Source organism: Mercenaria mercenaria, chromosome 15 (genome assembly GCF_021730395.1).
Source record: "Mercenaria mercenaria strain notata chromosome 15, MADL_Memer_1, whole genome shotgun sequence".
NCBI lineage: Eukaryota > Metazoa > Mollusca > Bivalvia > Venerida > Veneridae > Mercenaria > Mercenaria mercenaria.
Window position 1 is genome coordinate 21711836 of NC_069375.1, and position 21600 is coordinate 21733435.

General features: G+C 35.3%; 1 long non-coding RNA gene across 1 annotated transcript; it reads left to right on the forward strand.

Moving 5' to 3' along the window:
* Positions 1-45: 45 nt before the first annotated feature.
* On the forward strand, positions 46-17058 carry LOC128548956 (uncharacterized). The gene is made up of 7 exons (XR_008367380.1): positions 46-600; positions 900-1013; positions 2602-2741; positions 3311-3452; positions 5268-5376; positions 11250-11462; positions 13848-17058. It is a non-coding gene; the product is annotated as an uncharacterized LOC128548956 (long non-coding RNA).
* Positions 17059-21600: the final 4542 nt, after the last annotated feature.

A 21600-nucleotide genomic window follows, 5' to 3' on the forward strand; every position in this document is an offset into this window, starting at 1 on the left:
ATGTAAGTTGTTATTTCATTTGAAGTAAAGTTCAGCAATTAGCTTTGAAACTTGGGCAGTGAAGAAGATTAGGTTCAGGAGGAATGTGTTACACCACTTGTCAGCAATGATGGATAGAGTAAAAGAGTAAAAATTACAGGTTTTTACAAATGCTGAAGTTGAGGTATGTATACGTCTTTTTTTTTATATTTCACTTCCTTTAGTTATGTTGTAATATAAATGACCTATTGTGCTGTTGATAACCTATATTCTTGGATATTTGTTATTTTATATGTTTTTTGTTTTTATTTTTCTGTTTGTTTATAACCTTCACTTGGGGCACAACAAGCTCAATGTTCACATGTACAAGAAATACAGACTGGCACCATCACCGACCTATCAATGTGGTGAGCAAGATCAGATTACTGAGCAGTTACTCCAGAAATGTAAAAGGCATGACCAGGAGCGAACTGCGACTTGGCCGATAGATACCTCAATCCTCCAGAAATTGTATGAAGGCATTGAACATCTGCGGCAAACCACAAGTTTCATCGAGGATGCTGGTCTGATAGTGTAGGGCAAACGAAGAAGTTTATAAACCAACTGATTTTGTAAACTTGAGTAAGTTAAACATTTTTTTTGTGTGTGTTTTCTTGTGTTGTTTGTTTATTGTCTACAACCTTATACTGTTTTTTATGAAATGTTAAGAAAAATTTACATGAACTTCGTAATTTCAGCCTGAAATATCTTATGTTGTCATATTTGTGCTTTGTGTTCTAATATTACATTCTTTATTTACTTGTACTTCATGTTTGTTATAGTACTTGTTTGATTCTATTATTAAAAGTCAGATCATGAAGTACTGAGATTTATTTTTGTCTTGAAATGCAACTTGTTATTGTAATAGAAATAAATTTCAGCCATCAGCTGTGGAAGTTTTGTTTCGGCAGTGAAGAACATGAGGTTCAGTACTGATGGATTACACCAATTGTTAGGAATCATGGACAGAGAGCAATGCTTATATAAAAGTTGAGGTATGCATACAAGTCTTTCTGTGTGTGTGGGGGGGGGGGGGCAGAAAATAGATCTCTGTATGATATATTGTTCCGTAAAATAAACCCTGCTGTAATTTTTAGCTCAACTATACGAAGTATGGACAGCTATCCTACTCAACCTGACGTCTGCGTCCTTCCACGTCCGCACTTCGGTTAAAGTTTTGATGCACTTTCTCTTTATCTTTGTTATTACTTGACTTGTTGATGGATTTACTTCAGACTTAAAATGGTTGTTCCTCATCATCACCCACATAATATTGCACAAGAGTCATAACTCTGACACCAATATTTTATGAATTATCCCCCCTTTTTACTTAGAATTTCAGGTTAAAGTTTTGGTGCACTTCCACTTTATTTCAGTTATTGCTAAATGGATTTCATTCAAACTTAAAACAGTTGTGTCACATCATCTCCCACATCATATGACACAAAGTCCATAACTCTGGTACCAATATTTAATGAATTATCTCCCCTTTTGATTGGAATTTCAGGTTAAAGTTTTGATGCACTTTCACTCTATCTCAGTTATTACAAAATGGATTTGATTCAAACTTAAAATAGTTGTTTAACATCAATACTCACATCATATGACACAATGGCCATAACTCATAACTTATAAATTATCCCCCTTTTTACTTATAATTTCAGGTTAAGGTTTTGATGCACTTTCACTATAAAGTAGTTATTTCTGAATGGATTTGATTCAAACTTGAAATAGTTGTTCAACCTTATTACCCATCATGTGACACTAGGTCCATAACTCTGGCACCAATTTTTCATGAATTATGCCCCCTTTTACTTTGCATTAAAGGTTAATTTTGATGCATTTCACTATATCTCGGCTATTACAAAATGAATTTGATTCAACATGACACAAGGTGCATCACTCTTGCACCAATATTTCATGATTTATGCCCCCTTTTTGCTAAGAATTATACTTATTTGATGTTTTGATACACTGGATTCTTATCTCTTATTACTTAATACTTTTGACACAGACTCAAGCTATTATCCAATATTTCATCCACACTGGAGTCATTAAACACCCCAGTGACAGTTCCAGCTTTGTCAGATGTGCCTAGTTTCGCTATCCAGCATCGAAATAGTCCAGCGTGCAGTCTCCTGTGACAGCTCTTGATGTTATTGTGTTGTGTTTACTTGACCACATTTGCATAATTTTTGTTGGTTTATACAGAGGCAGGTTTGTTTTAATTGGAGTTTAAGTTCATTAGGGGTTTTTATGTTGGTATTGTAGTTTGTTGAATTTTTGGTGATGATGGAATAATTGAAATAAAAATATTTTAAGCTGACATACTTTTAAATTCTACTTGTTTGTCATAAAATGTGAACAATTTCCTATATGCTTTTAAAGGAAGTAGAAAGAGACAGTTATTTGAATTAGTTTTATTTATCTCTAGCTTGTATGTCTACTTTCATTGCTGCTTTTGTTTGCTTCCTTTGTTTACTTGTATTTTCTTTTAATACTTTTGTGTTAAAATGCTATTACTGAAGGTCAGATTGTAATTAGGATATGTTATCTTAATATTTAACTTATTAATAATTTTAGGAGTAAATGTCAAGTGGAGGCTGTGGAAGCTGTAGAACTGTAACCTGGTTCTGAAGAGGTTAGAAAAAAATGGTATTGTTCACCTGTTAGCAGTTGAGGACAGAACAAAAATAACAAGTTCTACAAAGACTGAAGTTCAGGTATTGCATATCAATCATTTTTTTCCAAAATTTTACTTGTGTCTGTATTGTTTTGTAAAGAGTTCTGTTGTACTCTTACATTTGAATTTTAGTTTCACCACACTCTCTGTGCGTAAAAATTGCTTCAGTATATAGAAATAACTGTCTTTTTAATATTTGTTCTTAAATATCTGTGCTGTAGATAAAGAAGCCATTTAGCCCTGTGCAAACATCTACAAATAGTCAATGGAAATGAATAATAAGTGAAAAACTTGTGTTTTGGTTAAACCTAGAATGCAGTCCTTCATAGGCTGATGAAAATAACTTTTTGATTGATAGGTTTTAGATCATGTACCGACAGTTTTTGGAACCTCTTCAAGAGGATTTGTATCCATTGACAACGAGGGTAGCCATGTTTGTTGCAACTACTAGCTCTTACAGATATTTCAGCAAACAGTTTATAGATGTAGATAATGATTTTACACAAGGAAGTAATCTTGAAGAAATACTGTATTACAGTACCCAGTATAACCTGTTATAGACACCTATATGTTACCATTATTTGTGAGTATGTATTATACTATTTATAGTGTTTGAGGGAAATGTGGACAAGAAGGGATGATGATTCACATGGTTCCTTTAAAGATACAGGAGAGTAGAATGGACAAATGGATGACATGCTGGTCAGAATGAGGTTGACAGATGAAAGGAGTTTACAAGAACCATTAGATGGTGGGTTACAGTTTCAAATTTAGTTATTATAGAAAAGAGTCTTCTGAAGACAAGTGATGTAATTATACATTTGAATAGCCTCAGGAGTTATCTACTGTAAACAAAACACAGGGTCTGAACACAGACTAATATGATAGTTAATTAAGATTTGACATTCTATGAGGATGCATACAGTGCAGATAATGTCAGAAGAAATAAACTATTTAAGTAGAAGATGCACTGAATATGTTTAATATGAAAGAGATTTCCATTCTAATATGCCCTTAATCTAAAACAGTAGATAAAGTATAGAAGCGCTCTTTCTTGGTCACAACAAAAACTTTGACGTCACGGCATGTTCGTGACATCATTCTATCATAAGAGTGTTTTAACTGAAACTGAAACTGTTTTATTTGATTTAACGCCTATTTTTACGTAAAACATATTCAATTGTGGCATGTCAAACGTTGCTATATTATATATGTATATTATTATTATTGTGTGTTTGTTATTGTTATTCAGTGTCGTGTCATTCATATTCTAAGTGAACCATTGTTATTCTATATGTGGTTATTCGTATTAAGACATTGTTGTTGTATATTCATTATTGTTTTTGTAAGCTTGATATTCTTATTGTATGTGGGATTTCCCGCGATATAAATAGCACACACGATATAAATAGCACAGCAACGCTATACAAATACAATCACATAACAGAATAAGAATGACATGTTTTGTAAATAGAATCGTCAGATATTGACCAACAATGATGACTTTTACCATAAGAATATCGAACATACAATAAGAATAACGACATATACAATAACAATGGTATTACTTAGAATATGAATGACATGACATTGAATAACAATATCAAAGATACAATAAGAATAACGAAATGTAGAATAACAATAATGACTTTTACCCTAAGAATATCGAAAATACAATAAGAATAACGACATATACAATAACAATGGTAAGACTTAGAATATGAATGACATGACATTGAATAACAATATCAAAGATACAATAACAACGAAATATAGAATAACAATAATGACTTTTAGAATATGAATGACAAGATATTGAATAACAATAACAAACATAAAATAATAATAACATACATATATAATTTAGCAACGTTTGACACTAATTTCACTTCATCACTTTAACAGAGACAAGCATATTAGAATATTGAATATGTTTAATATGAAAGGGATTAAAGAACAAAAAAAATTGTTCCTGTAAATTAAGGAAATCATATGCTTACTCATAAACATAATAATAGTTGGGTAAATCTAAGATAATAATTATAAGAATGTTTGGAGTTTGTGGAAATGGGACAAATATGCTCTTCTCAGTCACATATCACATATCACCATTCCTTCTGATGTTAATGTGAACACATAAACTTAAATTTCCAATATTAGTTAATCTATATGTATGTTTGGGACAATAAATTGGTGGCTCTATACCATGGACAACATTTTGCGCATCCCCTTTCAACATGGAGCTATCAATGCTGTACAGTATCTCCAAAACAAGTGCGCAAACCTGTTCATTTTATTTCTCCTTTTCATAAACAATCATTTATTTTGAATATCTGCTTTATGTGAACAAAGTTTTAATTTTCCTCATAGACTCTGTTAAGAAAACTTGCTTGCATTCAAATGATTAAAATCAGTCCAGCAAACATTGAAGTTCTTGACATATATTTTTTGTATGCTGCATTTCTTGGTATATCCTTAACTTTTGATCAGGGTTGGTTTTATATAAGGAATCATTTAGTAAAAACTCTTTTAATATTTATTACATGATATACTTTACTTCTTCCAGTGTGTTTAGGTGAAACTTGATGGTGTACTTAGGAAGACGGACCTCGGCTGGCACGCAAGTAACCTGGCAACTACTACCTAAGGCATGGACACAGATAATCGACTTACAGGTATTGTCCATGTGCAGTCACATGGAGAAAAGAACGCTGGGGCAAATTCAAAACTATAAACAAAACACACACACACACACACACAAAAAAATACACATTTAATTAGTCTTCAACTTTTTAGATTCCAGAAATTCAAATGGGTGAATTATTTCATTAGGCTAATTCAAAACTCATAAACACAAAATAGTTACATTTAATTAGTCTTCAGCTTTTTGAAATTCAAATGGGTGAATTATTGCATCAATTTTCTAGAATAAACTTTGCAATTTTTTGGGGAAAAGTGTCTCTTTTCTAATGCTACCTGATTTCAAGTTTGTCTAAAATTGCTTGTTTTAGACTACATTGTACTTCTATATGGCTCTTATTAAAATTATCAGTATTAATAAAAAAACTTGATAAAAATATATAAAAAAAATTGATGTAAAAATATCTACTAGAACAGCGACAAACTTGAAATCTGGAGGTCCCAAGTCCTCAAAAAAGCAGAGGGAAAAAGTGTTGCTACCTTGAGCATCTGTTCCACAGTATTTACCTGTACAACTCGTACAGTTTTCAAAACTTTTAGAAAATAATGAATTTCTGAATTAATCTGCTTTATTCTAGGCAATATTTATCTATACAATACTAATGCATGTGGTCTCAGAAAGATTTTGTAGCAAAGCATTATTTGCACAATAAACATTTGAAATAAAACAGTTGTTTCTAGTTCAAATGTTTGAAATTTTTCAGTTTGTACAGCTCTTGTTGTTGTCTTTGTCACAAAAAGTTTGCATGTAAGCTGGTGTAACAAAATCTATTTTGCCAAATGCTTTCAAACTTTAGATGCATCCAGACTTGGCTTCATAGCACCAATTACATAATTCCAACATTTCTTTTTCATCAAAATTGTGCACATTTTCAAACGTTAAAGTGACATTTTGTGAAAGCTTTGCATGTAAGACAGAAGAGCTTCCAATAGTCCAGCAGAATTCCCGCTGTCACATACAAGGTCCCAAGAGTTCAGCATCACTCCTGTTACAGCTGGTAACCAAGCTGAATATGTCACTCACCTACAAGTTCATGTTCTCTTCAACTAGTAACCACTAATTTAAATATTTCAAAACATAGTTTTCAGCTCATCTGATTTTTTTTTTAAAAAAAGATGAGTTATTGTCACCACTTGGTCGGTGACGGCTTTGGCGTTGGCGTTGCCTGGTTAAGTTTTATGTTTAGGTAAGCTTTTTTCCTAAACTAGCTAAGTTATTGCTTTAAAACTTGCAACACTTGTTCACCATCAAAAGCTAACTCTGTACAGCAAGAAACATAACACCATCTTGATTTTTGCAAGAATTATGGCCCCTTTTTAACTTAGAAAATCAGATTTCTTGGTTAAGTTTTGTGTTACAGATTAGGTCAGCTTTTCTCCTAAACTATCTAAGCTATTGCTTTAAAACTTGCAACACTTATTCTCCATCAAATGCTGACTCTGTACAGCATGAAACATTACTCCATCCTGCTTTTTGCAAGAATTATGGCTCCTTTTGGACTTAGAACATCAGATTTCTTGGTGAAGTTTTGTGTTAAGGTAATTTTTTTCTTCTTCATTGTCGATACTATTGCATTAGAACTTGGAGCAGTTATTCGCCATTAAAAGCTGACTGCACAGGAAGTACTGTAACTCTACATTTCAAAATTACAAAATCATGGATAGGACAATATTTCTATTATACAAGGTCAAGGTCACACTTAGGAGTCAAAGGTCATATCAGTTTGTTTCGTGTCCGCTCTGTAACTGTTGAACCCCTTGAAGGATTTCAAAGAAACTTGACACAAATGTTCACCACATCAAGACGATGTGCACAGCACATGTTCCGGATGACTTGCTTCAAGGTCAAGGTCACACTTAGGGGTCAAAGGTCATATCAGTTTATTTCGTGTCCGCTCTGTAACTGTTGAACCCCTTGAAGTATTTCAAAGAAACTTGACACAAATGTTCACCACACCAAGACGACGTGCACAGCACATGTTCCGGATGACTTGCTTCAAGGTCAAGGTCACACTTAGGGGTCAAAAGTCATATCAGTTTGTTTCATGTCCACTCTGTAACTCTTGAACTGCTGGAAGGATTTCAAAGAAACTTGGCAGAAATGTTCACCACATTGTAACGATGTGCAGAGCGCATGTTCCAGATGACTCGCTTCAAGGTCAAGGTCACACTTAAGGGTCATAGGTCATATATGACTTTGCTTTGTGTATATTGCTCTGCATTGCAGTGCTCTTGTTTTTAGCTCGACTATTCAAAGAATAGTCTAGCTATTCTACTCACCCTGGCGTCCGCATCGGCGTCACACCTTGGTTAAGTTTTTGCATGCAAGTACATACAGCTATCATTTAAAGGCATATAGCTTTGAAACTTATTTTTTCTTTTTCTAGGTCAATTACCAACCTCTCTGGGTCAAGTCCCATAACTCTGACATGTATTTTGAGCAAATAATGCCCCCTTTTGGACTTAGAAAATTTTGGTTAAAGTTTTACATGCAAGTTACTATCTCCAAAACAAATGCAGATATTGAATTGAAACTTCACATGTGTCTTCGGGGTTATAAAACTAGTTGATAGCACCAAGTCCAATAACTCTGACCTTCAATTTGGCCAAATTATGCCCCCTTTTTGACTTAGAATATTTTGGTTAAAGTTTTGCGTGCAAGTACATACAGCTATTACTAAAAGGCATATAAATTTGAAACTTATTTTTTCTTTTTCTAGATCAATTACCTACCTCACTGGGTCAAGTCCCATAACTCTGACATGTATTTTGGGCAAATTATGCCCCCTTTTGGACTTGGAAAATCCTGGTTAAAGTTTTACATGCAAGTAACTATCTCCAAAACTACTACAGATATTAAATTGAAACTTCACATGTGTCTTCGGGGTTATAAAACTAGTTGATAGCACCAAGTCCCATAACTCTGACATGTATTTTAGGCAAATTATGCCCCCTTTTGGACTTAGAAAATCCTGGTTAAAGTTTTGCGTGCAAGTACATACAGCTATTACCAAAAGGCATATAGCTTTGAAACTTATTTATTCTTTTTCTAGGTCAATTACAAACCCCACTGGGTCAAGTTCCATAACTCTAACATGTATTTTGAGCAAATTATGCCCCCTTTTGGACTTAGAAAATTCTGGTTAAAGTTTTACATGCAAGTTACTATCCCCAAAACTAATGCAGATATTGAATTGAAACTTAACATGTTTCTTCGGGGTTATAAAACTAGTTGATAGCATCAAGTCCCATAACTCTGATATGTATTTTGGTCAAAGTATGTCCCCTTTTGAACTTGAAACTCTTGATATTTAACATTTTGGGTAATAATTTCCTGCTTCTGTGACAATATTTTGAATAGTCGAGCTTGGCTGTCTTACGGACAGCTCTTGTTATTTGGCACATCTCTTTTTATGCCCCCGAAGGGAGGCATATAGTTTTTGAACCGTCTGTCGGTCTGTCAGTCTGTCCGCAATTTTCGTGTCCGGTCCATATCTTTGTCATCGATGGATGGATTTTCAAATAACTTGGCATGAATGTGTACCACAGTAAGACGACGTGTCGCGCGCAAGACCCAGGTCCGTAGCTCAAAGGTCAAGGTTACATTTAGACATTAAAGGATAGTGCATTGATGGGCGTGTCCGGTCCATATCTTTGTCATCGATGGATGGATTTTCAAATAACTTGGCATGAATGTGTACCACAGTAAGACGACGTGTCGCGCGCAAGACCCAGGTCCGTAGCTCAAAGGTCAAGGTCACACTTAGACATTAAAGGATAGTGCATTGATGGGCGTGTCCGGTCCATATCTTTGTCATCGATGGATAGATTTTCAAATAACTTGGCATGAATGTGTACCACAGTAAGACGACCTGTCGCGCCCAAGACCCAGGTCCGTAGCTCAAAGGTCAAGGTCACACTTAGACTTTAAAGGATAGTGCATTGATGGGCGTGTCCGGTCCATATCTTTGTCAACCATGGATGTATTTTCAAATAACTTGGCATGAATGTGTACCACAGTAAGACGATGTGTCGCGCGCAAGACCCAGGTCCGTAGCTCAAAGGTCAAGGTCACACTTAGACGTTAAAGGTCATTTTTCATGATAGTGCATTGATGGGCGTGTCCGGTCCATATCTTTGTCATTCATGCATGGATTTTAAAATAACTACGCATGAGTGTGTGACACAGTAAGACGACGTGTCGCGCGCAAGACCCAGCTCCGTAGGTCAAAGGTCCTAAACTCTAACATCGGCCATAACTACTCATTCAAAGTGCCATCGGGGGCATATGTCATCCTATGGAGACAGCTCTTGTTTGTACTTACAATAATTTTTTTTTGAATTACTTCCCTTTTATGTTACTATAAATAGCTTATTTTGAAACTTTTTTATTATTCGCCGTAGGGAAAAACCGAGACCACTTTTCTGTGGTACAACATGGACGGTACCTCCAATTTTAAGGTGTATTTTTACATACCTGTACCTGATAAGCATTTTTTTTGTAGACTTTGAATATTTTTTTTTTTGTGGACTTAGATTTGTTTTTTGAAGTTTTCCTTTTGTTGTTCCAGTCCATTGGGGCTACAACAGTCAAGTTCTTAACATTTTTCTCCCATCCTATGATGTAAGCCTTCGGGCGTATATTGCCCAGCTTGGCGGCGCTCTTGCTTAAAAAATAAACCAGAAGGCCTAGAGCTTAGATATTTGACATATAGCATTGCCTAGTGTACTTCTACAAAATTTGTTCAAATCATGACCCCCGGGGTCAAATTGACCACGCCCCAGGGGTCACTTGATTTTACATAGGAAAATCTTAAAAAATCTTCTTCTCAAAAACCAGAAGCCCTAGAGCTTAGATATTTGACATGTAGCATTGCCTAGTGGACCTCTACAAAATTTGTTCAAATCATGACCCTCGGGGTCAAAATTGACCCCGCCCCAGGGGTCACTTGATTTTACATAGGAAAATCTTCAAAACTTTTCTAAAAATAAACCAGAAGGCCTAGAGCTTAGATATTTGACATGTAGCAATGCCTAGTGGACCTCTATACAAAATTTGTTCAAATCATGACCCCCGGGGTCAAAATTGACCCGCCCCAGGGGTCACTTGATTTTACATAGGAAAATCTTCAAAACATTTCTAAAAATAAACCAGAAGGCCTAGATCTTAGATATTTAACATGTAGCATTGCCTAGTAGACTTCTACAAAATTTGTTCAAATCATGACCTCCGGGGTCTAATTGACTCCGCCCAATAGGGTTACTTGATTGTACATAAAAAAATCTTCAAAATTTTCTAAAAATAAACCAGAAGGCCTAGAGCTTAGATATGTCAAATGTAGCATTGCCTAGTGGACCTCTACAAAATTTGTTCAAATCTTGACCCACCAGGGGTTACTTGATTGTACATAAAAAAATCTTCAAAATTTTCTAAAAATAAACCAGAAGGCCTAGATCTTAGATATTTGACATGTAACATTGCCTAGTAGACTTCTACAAACTTTGTTCAAATCATGACCCCCCGGGGTAAAATTGGCCCCGCCCCAGGGGTTACTTGATTATACATCGGAAAATCTTCCAAAAAATTTCTAAAAATCATCAGTTTGACATTTGAAACATGTAGCTCATATTACTCTGGTGAGCGATCCAGGGTCATCATGACCCTCTTGTTTTAGTATTCTGATATTTTGGTGTCTGGTGATTTCTGATATTTGCAATAATATACTTGAGTATTAAAGCTTTAGACACAGCTTGTAAAGGATTCCCTGCTGGAAATATTTGTTGATACTTTCAGGAAATTAGCCATGCCTTGAGGATATTTTCATTTGTTTACTTTCTCTATCAACAGGTCCTTCATGTGTCTCCAAAACAAAGCTAATATATTGGATATTAAAGTGTACTGGATTTATACCAGTATCCTTTGTTGGAGTGCCTCGATACAAACGGGGGAAGTTACAAGAACAGAACAGAACAGAATGTGGAGAAGCTTGAAAACTGGCAGTTTGTCAGTTGCTCTAGCAAACAAGAAGATGGTAACAACTGTGGCACTTTAGTCATAATGGTTAGTATGTAAATGATATTAGGATAGTTCTTTTTGTGGGGATTATTGTGTGTACAGCTTTGTTTATGATGACAATTCAATAAATTATTAGCTTGTCTGATTTTTGTGCCCCCCCATGAGTGGTGGGGGCATATAGATTTGGTCTTGTCCGTCCCTCCGTGCATCCGTCCGTCCGTCCGTCCGAAGTTCGTGACGCACCTAGCTCGAAAAGTATTTGATATAAATTGATAAAACCTTGCATGAGGTTTTATCATGATATGAACTTGCGCACCTCCTATTTTTCGTCTGGCTCTGCCCCCTATTTTCAGAGTTATGGCCCCTGAAATAGTCAAAAATGCACATTTTTACCTTGTGACATGCCTAGCTCAAAAAGTATTTGATATAGATTCATGAAACCTTGCATGAGTCTTAATCATGATATGATCTTGCGCACCTCCTATTTTACGTCTGGCTCTTCTCCCTATTTTCAGAGTTATGGCCCCTGAAATAGTCAAAAATGCACATTTTTACCTTGTGACATGCCTAGCTCAAAAAGTATTTGGTATAGATTCATGAAACCTTGCATGAGTCTTAATCATGATATGAACTTGCGCATCTCCTATTTTTCATCTGACTCCGCCCCCTATTTTCAGAGTTATTGCCCCTGAAATAGTCAAAAATGCACATTTTCACCTTTTGACATGCCTAGCTCAAAAAGTATTTGATATAAATTCATGAAACCTTGCATGAGTCTTAATCATGATATGAACTTGCGCACCTCCTATTTTTCATTTGGGTCCGCCCCCTATTTTCAGAGTTATGGCCCCTGAAATAGTCAAAAATGTACATTTTCACCTTGTGACGCACCTAGCTCAAAAAGTTTTGAGTATAAATGGTTGAAAACTTGCATAAGTCTTAATCATGATATAAACTTGCACACCTCTAATTTCTTGGCTGGCTCCACCCCCTATTTTTAAAGTTATGGCCCTTGAAATAGCATAAAAATGCACTTTTTCACCTAATTATGCACTTTTTTTTACCTAATTATGTGCCTAGCTCAAAAAGTATTAGATGTAAATTCAGGAAACCTTGCTGGAGTCTTTATTGTGATGTGACCTTGCACACTTAGCATTCTTCTTGAGAATCCTAGCTTTTATTACAGAGTTATGGCCCTTGAAATAGCCAAAATAATGGATTTTTTGTTTGTGATGCTCATAGCTCAAAAAGTATATGGTCTAGAATAATGAATCCTTTTCATAAAATGTTTGTTGAGGCTATACCCTCAAACTGAGACTGCAAATATTTGAATTATTGCCCCTTATTTGTGACAAATGTACCAGTGGGGGGCACACCCTGTGTCCTACAGACACATTCTAGTTGAAAAAAAATCTACATGGTAGTGTCATATTAAAATTCTTGTATAGGGTCCATCTTTCTCAAAACCTATAAGAGCTGCAGCTCAGAAACATTGCTCAATCGTTTATCATCATAATGGACAATGTAGGCCGAGAACTATAACTCTGATTCATTTTGTCGTTAATATGACCCTTCTTAGAGTTTCTTGGTTAAAATTTTTGTTTAGGTCAGATTTCCTAAAAAAACAATCTATAACAGCTACAGCTGCGTTAAACTTTGCACACTCTTATATCATCGTTAGCACAGTAAGAGCCATAACTTTATACTGCATTTTGTTAGAATTATGACCCTTTTCCATTTAGAAATCTGAATGATAGCTCTTTCCTTACATATTGTCCAGCATTTGCACATGAGAGATGGCTGTTACTTTGAAAGGTTAAATCAACAAATAAAAGTGCAGAAAATATCCATCACATTTACATACTTCAAACATTTACTGCATTTCATGCTTAGTGGATTCTTGAGAACTGCAAATGAGCCATGCCATGGGAAAACCAACATAGTGGCTTTGCGACCAGCATGGATCCAGACCAGCCTGCGCATCCGCGCACATCAGGATCCATGCTGTTTGCTAACGGTTTCTCTAATTTCTATAGGCTTTGAAAGCGAACAGCATGGATCCTGACCAGACTGCGCAGATGCACAGACTGGTCTGGATCCATGCTGGTCGCAAAGCCACTATGTTGGTTTTCTCATGGCGCGGCTCAAATAGCTTTAAAATCTCAGCTGTTCAACTTTATCTGCCATGTTTGATGGTGTGCAGGTTTGCTTGATGGAAGATAAGTTTTTCTGTGATATTTAGAGGGTGGTTTTTATATGGTTAAACATTGCACTAGCTTTTATTATTGCATATTGTGTCATACCGATGTAGAATGCCATGAAGGCATTGTGCATTGTTCCTTTTCTAGTTGAAATAAGTGCCAATACACATCAAAACAAAGCTCGTGTTAAGCTTATGTCAGTGACTTCAATATTTCTTTTTTCTTGCAGAATGCTGAGGCCATCATCAAAAACATACCAACTTTGGTTATGCGGCAAGCACATTGTGAAACATACAGAAAGTATGTAACAAAAAGTCTTCTTATGGAAGGGAAGAGAAGAAATGAAGAAACATGTGACTTTGTAGAATCTTGTAGTGGACCACATAAAAAGTGGATCCAGTGTGACTGTTGTGGAAAGTGGTTACACATGAAATGTGCTCAAGTGAAAAAAGTGGATCCCAGTTATATGTGTGTGTTTTGTTGTGCCTTATACAAGTGATTCAGATTGAAACTATTCAAGTTCCAAATTGTATGACAGTCAATAGGAATCTTCTGGACACATTCCTAGTATTCACTTGAATTAAAAGTTATGAGATTTTTTTCCATCATGAATTATAGCATATGTCATGTCACCAACTGTGACCATGCATACAACAATGGACTGGTGTTAAATGTTGTTTCAATTTAATTTTTAGCTTTACTTTTCTAAGTCATTTATTGGTAAGTGTTTTTGGTAAAGTCCAATGTACATGTATCTCTATTATAACCAAAGCTATTTACTTAAAACTTAACGTGGTTATTTACTATTTATGTCTACACCAGGAGGAACAATCCTCACAACTCCAATTTTAACATAGTTATGTTTCTTTTTAATGTTGAATTTTTGGGTTTAAGTTTTTATTTGATAAAGTGCAATAGCTCTTTTACTATCAAAGCTGTTGACATGAAATTTAAAATTTGCAGTAGCTCTTTTACTATCAAAGCTGTTGACACGAAATTAAAAATTTTATTTACTATCAAAGTCTACAACAGAAAAAACAAACTCTATAACACTGATTCTAATCTTGGCAGAGTTATGCCCCCTTTAAACTTACAGTTTCTTTGGTTCAAGTTTTTGAGAAAGTCAAATATCTCTGTAACTATCAAAGCTTTTGACTTGAAACTTGATATTATTTCAAAGTCTGCACCAGGAGAAACAATTTCGATAACTTTGATTGAATTTTGAGTTATGCCCCTTGTTAACTTAGAATTTTTGGTTAAAGTTTCAGAATTTTTTCTGGCAAAACTCTTATTCAGAGTCAAGCACTGAAAACTGTATCGAGAATAATAAAGTATTGAAGGAGCACTTTATTAAAAAGAGATGCAAATATTTTGATTGGAATCAAGTATTTTGCTTAAGTATTTAAAGTTCCATGAGGCTTTAAATGTTACATTAAAGACTAATAGAACAAATAGATGTTATACATGTATATATTAACATGGTAAGGAAAGCAGTGCTTTCAATACTGCACATAAACACATGTAGTTGGTTGTATATAGGAACCTCAAGGTTGAGCATTTTTTTAACTCTTAATATCCGTCTGTCAACAATTACTTGTGTGCATGATAGTGGTTTCACTTATGATTTGATTTTATTTAAACTCACACACTACTTGTATCACAATACGATCTTGTTTCCTTTCATGATCCGGCCATATCTCACCATAGGTTCGAGCCCTTGAAAGGGAATAATGGCTTTTTCGCTATTGTCTGAACAAAAGTGGTTTCATATATGATATGATTTCAAGCATACTTGCACACAAGTATCAACATAAGATTTTGTGTTTTTTCTTGAGTTATGGCATCCCATTTAGATTAAAAAAATTTATTTAAGCTGGAATTCAAGTACCCACTAATCAAGTAGATTAAAACTTCACACACTCGTTCCCTGTTTTATATGACTTTCAGTGCACAGATCCATAACTATGTTTTTTTTTTTTTACAAAATAATGCCTTTTTTGTACTTCACAATGTTGGGTCAAATTTTTGTATACAAGCTCTTAGCTCAGCATGGGCTTATGGGAATAGACTGAAAGTTCACACATTTTTCTGTAGTGATGATATGACATGCAATGCAATGCAATTGTTCCGTAACTCTTATTTGCTTTTATACAAATTTTGCCCTTTTAAACACCTGCCTCGGAAAGAGCTGCGCATATTATGTGAACACCCGGGGTGGCTGGTCATCATCCAAAGCATGTTCGTTATCGAAGTCAAACAGCTATCATCCGATCTTCACCAAAGTTGGTGACAGTGTTTGTGGGCATAATATCTCGACCTAGTTCGATAACCACCCAAATTGCCCAAAGCTCTCTTAGAGCCTCGAATTTTGAAAAAATTGCATTGATTCTTTTTTTTTTTCTTTTCGTTGAGGTGGCGGGTGGGGGGAAGGTTAACAAGGTATACATCATCAACATTATTACCTTTATGATACTTAATATTTTGAACAGGCGTGTTTTGTGTCAGACAGTCTGCCTCTCTTAGTTGACTTTCATATTCCCTCCTTTAGTGACAAGGGTGTTGAGTGTTGCTGTCCTACTACAGCTGTTGTTTGACTTTGTGTTGGAAACAGTTTGTGCACCAACTCATCTTTTTCTGTTAATGATTAAATAAAAAGCCCTAACTTTATTAAGGTGGGATGTGGTTGACTTAATATATGTGTACCTAAAAATTGAAAGGAATGTTCTTTCAAATATAGTAGTACTAGTATCCACTGACCAGGTTTGTATAAAAATATTTTCCCCACACACCAATAAGATTGTTTTTGTCATTTGTCAGACTATACAAGTGAATTTGTCAGAAATTTTAATGTCTGTAATGCTTATTTGTTACCAGACATAGAGAAACCACTTCCCTTTTAGAAATCCTTTCCATTTGAGCCAGTCTCTGAAATTACGTAAATGGACAGGATTTACGTTGTGTACACATTGTTATTCTTTTACAGGATTTCAAAACAAAATGTAAATATGAGAAGAATGACAACAAATTTCACATGTACATCAATGTACTTGGTTTCAGTTGTATAGAATATTACTTTAGGTCGTTACTGTGTATAACTGGACATAGATATTTTACATTGTCAATTGCTACTGTTAAAACATTATTTTTTTTGCTGCTTTGTTATAGAATTTGTATAACGTAGTTACCAGTAATGATGTTTTATTGACTTGTCCTATAATACCCCCATGTATGATAATACCCTGAGTGATATTGTGTGTTTACTTTAAATATACTTTTTTTAAGTGAATAAAAAGATCAAATACTGTCTTGTTTAAGCATGTTAAGTGCTACATCACACATAAGAAAATGTAAGTAATGTTCTATGAAACCAAGTGTTACATATCTCTAAACAATATGTTATCATGAAAGAAAAGGAAATAAAATTCTGTTTGTTAGTATTATACTTTGTTTTTTGTTATAAAAGTCCTCTTAAAAGACTGCTTAAAATGTTTGGAAAAAGAGAAAGATGAAGTTTGAGGGTTCTAGCACTACCTTTTGCATTGTCTTTACAAGTTAAATTCAACAGATGGGTAGTCAGACTCGAGTTGGTATTTAATGTGTTTGTAATTTTTCATAGCTGCATGCTGTTAAAGGAATATCTGCTCAGTCAGACAATAGTTACTGCTCCTGAATCTTTAAAGCTTACATGAACTGAAAGTCAGTATGAACTAATTAGTATAGATGGATAAAATCTTGTCATTATTAGCAGTACCAAGCATAGTTGTGCATATGCAGGGCAGGTTATATTTTTAGCTCACCTGAGCCAAAGGCTCATGGTGAGCTTTTGTGACCGCTCGATGTGCGTCGCCAGTCGTCCGTCAGTCAACATTTTCTAAAAACATCTTTTTGAAAACTACTGGGCAGAATTACACCAAACTTCACAGGAATGATCCTTTGGTGGCCCCCTTTCAAAATTGTTCAAGGAATTGAATTCAATGCAGAACTCTGGTTGCCATGGCAACCAAACGGAAAAACTTTAAAAATCTTCTTGTCCAAAACCACAAGGTGTAGAGCCTTGATAATATGGCACGGTTCTCTTTGAAGATTGTTCAAATTATAACCCTGGGGTGAAAAGAGGCCCTGCTCCTGAGGGTCTCAAGTTTTGCATAGACTTGTATAGGAAAAAACTTTAAAAATCTTCTTGGCTGAAACTGCAGGGCTTAGGCTTTTGATATTTGGTATGTTGCATTGCCTTGTGGTCTTCTACCAAAATTGTTCAAGTTGTGCGTCTGGGGTGAAAAGAGGCATTGCCCTGGCGGTCCCAAATTTAACATAGACTTATATAGGAAAAAACTTTAAAAATCTTTTTGGCTGAAACTGCAAGGCTTAGGCTTTTGATATTTGGTTATGTAACATTGCCTAGTGGATCTCTAACAATATTGTTAAAATTATGCCCCTGGGGTGAAAAGAGACCACGCCCTGGGGTCACTTGTTTTATGAGTTATATAGGAATAAATACTTAAAAAATTATCACATCATATTTTCTAGACTCTTTGATTATAATTACCTTATGACCGCAAGCAAATAGGGGTCACTTGACTGTGACCTTAACCTACTGACCTACTTTCTTGTTTTTTAAGATACAGCCTTGAAATTTGGATGACATGTACAGTTTGGCACACCTATCTTAAAACTGACTTTCAGTGACCTACTTTCTAATATTTTAGCAGCAGTTTGCCATTTAAAACATGTGGCTCATATTACTCAGGTGAGTGATTCAGGGTCATCATGACCCTCTTGTTTTATAGATATGGCCCTTTATAAATTTGTCCATTATAATAACGGTAAAACCTGCTTTAGTGGTCACCTCTAATAAGCAGCCAGTGTCTTATTTCCTTAAATGGTCATTCATTCTATAATTACCTGCATTAAGCACCTACTGTAAACAATAAACAGCCTCTTTTTCCCACTCCCTTGTTTGGCTGCTTAAGACAGGTTTTACTGTATATGGAAACAATTTGTTTGTGCTATTTCTTGGTCCTTATATACCAGACATTTATCAAACTTTGTGTTATTATTATAGGTACCAAGTCTAGTGGTGCATGACTTGTGCAAAGTATGTTCCTTTTGAATGATATTTAGCTTGACTATACGAAGTACCGAGAGCTGTCCTACTTCACCTGGCGTCGGGTTGCTTTTGCTTCCGCACTCTGTCAGAAAGTTTTTATGCACTTTCACTTTTTCTCTGTTATTACTTACCAATATTTCATGAATTATGGCCCAATTTTACTTAGAATTTCCGGTTAAAAGTTTGGGTACATTTTCACTCTTGGTTATAACTAATGGGATTTGATTCAAACTTAAAATTGTTTTTCAACATCATCACTCACATCACATGACAAAGGGCCATAACTTGCACCAATTTTCCATGAATTATCCCCCTTTTTACTTAGAATTTCAGGTTAAAGTTTGGATGTACTTTCACTCTACCTCAGTTATTACTAAATGGATTTGATTCACGCTTAAAATAGTTGTTCCATTTTATCAACCACATCATATGACTCAAGGTCCATAAATCTGTTACAAATATTGCATGGATTATGATCTCCTTTAACTGAAAATTTCAGAGACCACATAAGAAAAACTTCTCTATGTATTTTCTGACTTGAATTGCTCAATTTCGTTGGGAGCAGATATTTCAATGAAGGTAGTGCTGACACCAGACCCTCAGTCGATTTGAATAAGAAGATCAACCGGTTTGATTAAAGGTGTTGCTGTAGTGTTGGGAGTTACACTGTACTCGGCATCCTTGTTACACAGCCCACATCTCTGAAGTTTTAGTCACCAGTTATGAATCTAGCCGCTTATGCTGAACTTCTACCTATTTGTCTATTAATTTCTCTCATGTCAGATAATTGATCTATATAAGTGGTTTTCTGACATTCAAAGTGACATATAATCACATACTGCTTTTCCTGAAAATAAGAGATGAAACATTTTGCGGCTAAGAAGATTTTATATCTAAAATTGTATTGCTGGAAATATTGAATAAAATCCTTAGCAAAGGTTTAAGATTCAACATCGTAATTAATTTATGATTCAATAGAATCTACCTTGCCAAACAAAGTCGGATCCAGGGGTTGAAGCGCACCAGGAACGCACCCCCACTAAAATCACCGGAGCATATAGGTACAGTAAAACACCGCTCGCTCGATATTGTCAAAAACTGTCAAAAATCTCCTTCCCCCGCCGGACTGTACAGAAGTGTTTGAATAAACGGCACAAATCTCAGACAAAGAGTAAATTAATACACAGGGACCAGGTGTCATGCTCGAGCGATCGAGTTATCGATGCTCGACCCAGCCATGGTAATATCACATAGAAAATAGAAGGAAATTGGCCGGGACCACATGAATTGCTCGAGCGAGCCCGGGTGCTCGAGTCATCGATGCTCGAGCGAGCGGTGTTTCACTGTATATAATTTGTCTTTGTTCTGGGTGAAAAAAAAAGTTTAAAAAAAATGCATTTTTCTAGCTCGCCATGCTCGCATACAATATTTTTTGTCCTGGGTGAAAAAAAAAATGTGCATAAATTTGTCCTTGCTCGCATAGTCACACTGGCCATAGCTTTATCAGATCAAGTGGTTCCAACGTTGTTTGAACGGTGAATTTTACGCCGATCAGATGGAGAAATATGGCCGATACTACAATTTTCCGGAATTGTAAATATGATTTAAAGGAATTTCAACCCGTTAAATAACGAATCAAATGAAACCGATGGGTGCACCTGGAGCACAAATGTGTCTATTTTTAGCACATGTGTCTATTTAGCTGAGATTTTTATCATACATACACGTTACAAACGTTCTTCAAATCCGAAACTAATCTGGACTATGTAAAAGAAAGAAGCATGTAGGTAAGTCAGTTATCATTCTCGGAATAGGTCTGCATTGTGTTTATAGACCTGTGAGGAGATTTGAAAACCTCGCTCGCTCTGTTCACAAATCCCTCACAGGTCTATAAACACAATGCAGACCTATTCCTCGACCAATAACTATTACAGATCAGCTTTTTATATAAGACGGCCACTAAGATGTATTTTATCAAAATTGCGTATACCACCATTGGTTGGAATTTTTGGGAAAAGTCATAATACTGTATAGCATGTCATCCAACAGCTGACGGGACAAAAACTTCATATGTTACATTCAACCTGTCCCCCACGTTTTGTCTAATGATACGCTTGAAATAGAAATTGTTATTTCTGTGTACTCGTTTTCTTTTGCTACATTGCATTATGAATAATAAAATTTAGCTCTTATGAAATAACTCGGTATACCAATAGCCGGCATTTTGCATGTGCTACTTGGCCAGCACTATGACAAAATCTAAAATATAAGTCGAGGATTAACTTGTGATCTCATGTATTAAGTATTTGTTCCGGGTTTTGTCGGTTAATAGTCAAAACATTTGGTCTCTAGGTCGATAGCCTTATCTGTTGACCGGTATGCCTTTCAGTAACTGTACGTTATTACACAATCTTCTATACATTTGTATGACCGGAATGTCATTTAGTATTCGTATATTATTTCTTTTGCTACATTGCATCATATATAATAAATTTAGGTCTTATAAAATAACTGGGTATACATACTTGTCGAGTTTTCGTGTTTTCGCCCGCCGACATCTCTTATAAAATCTAGAGTTATTCTGAAGCCAGTGGCAAAGGGTTTTAGAAGCATTTTTCTGTCCATTCGAACGAACCGTCACTTCAGAATTTATTTATATTCACTAAAGCTGCATTAGGAGATCTGAGATTATAAAACAATAAAATAATATGTCAGATGTCAGTTATCGTTTCAAGAATACAAAGTGTATGTATAACAGACCCGGTTCCAGAAATATTTTAGTTTAATCATATTTTATTGCTTATTAATATTTACATTTATAACAACAAACATTAAAAATGTACATGTACAGCCAAGAAAATAAGCAAATGGGTCG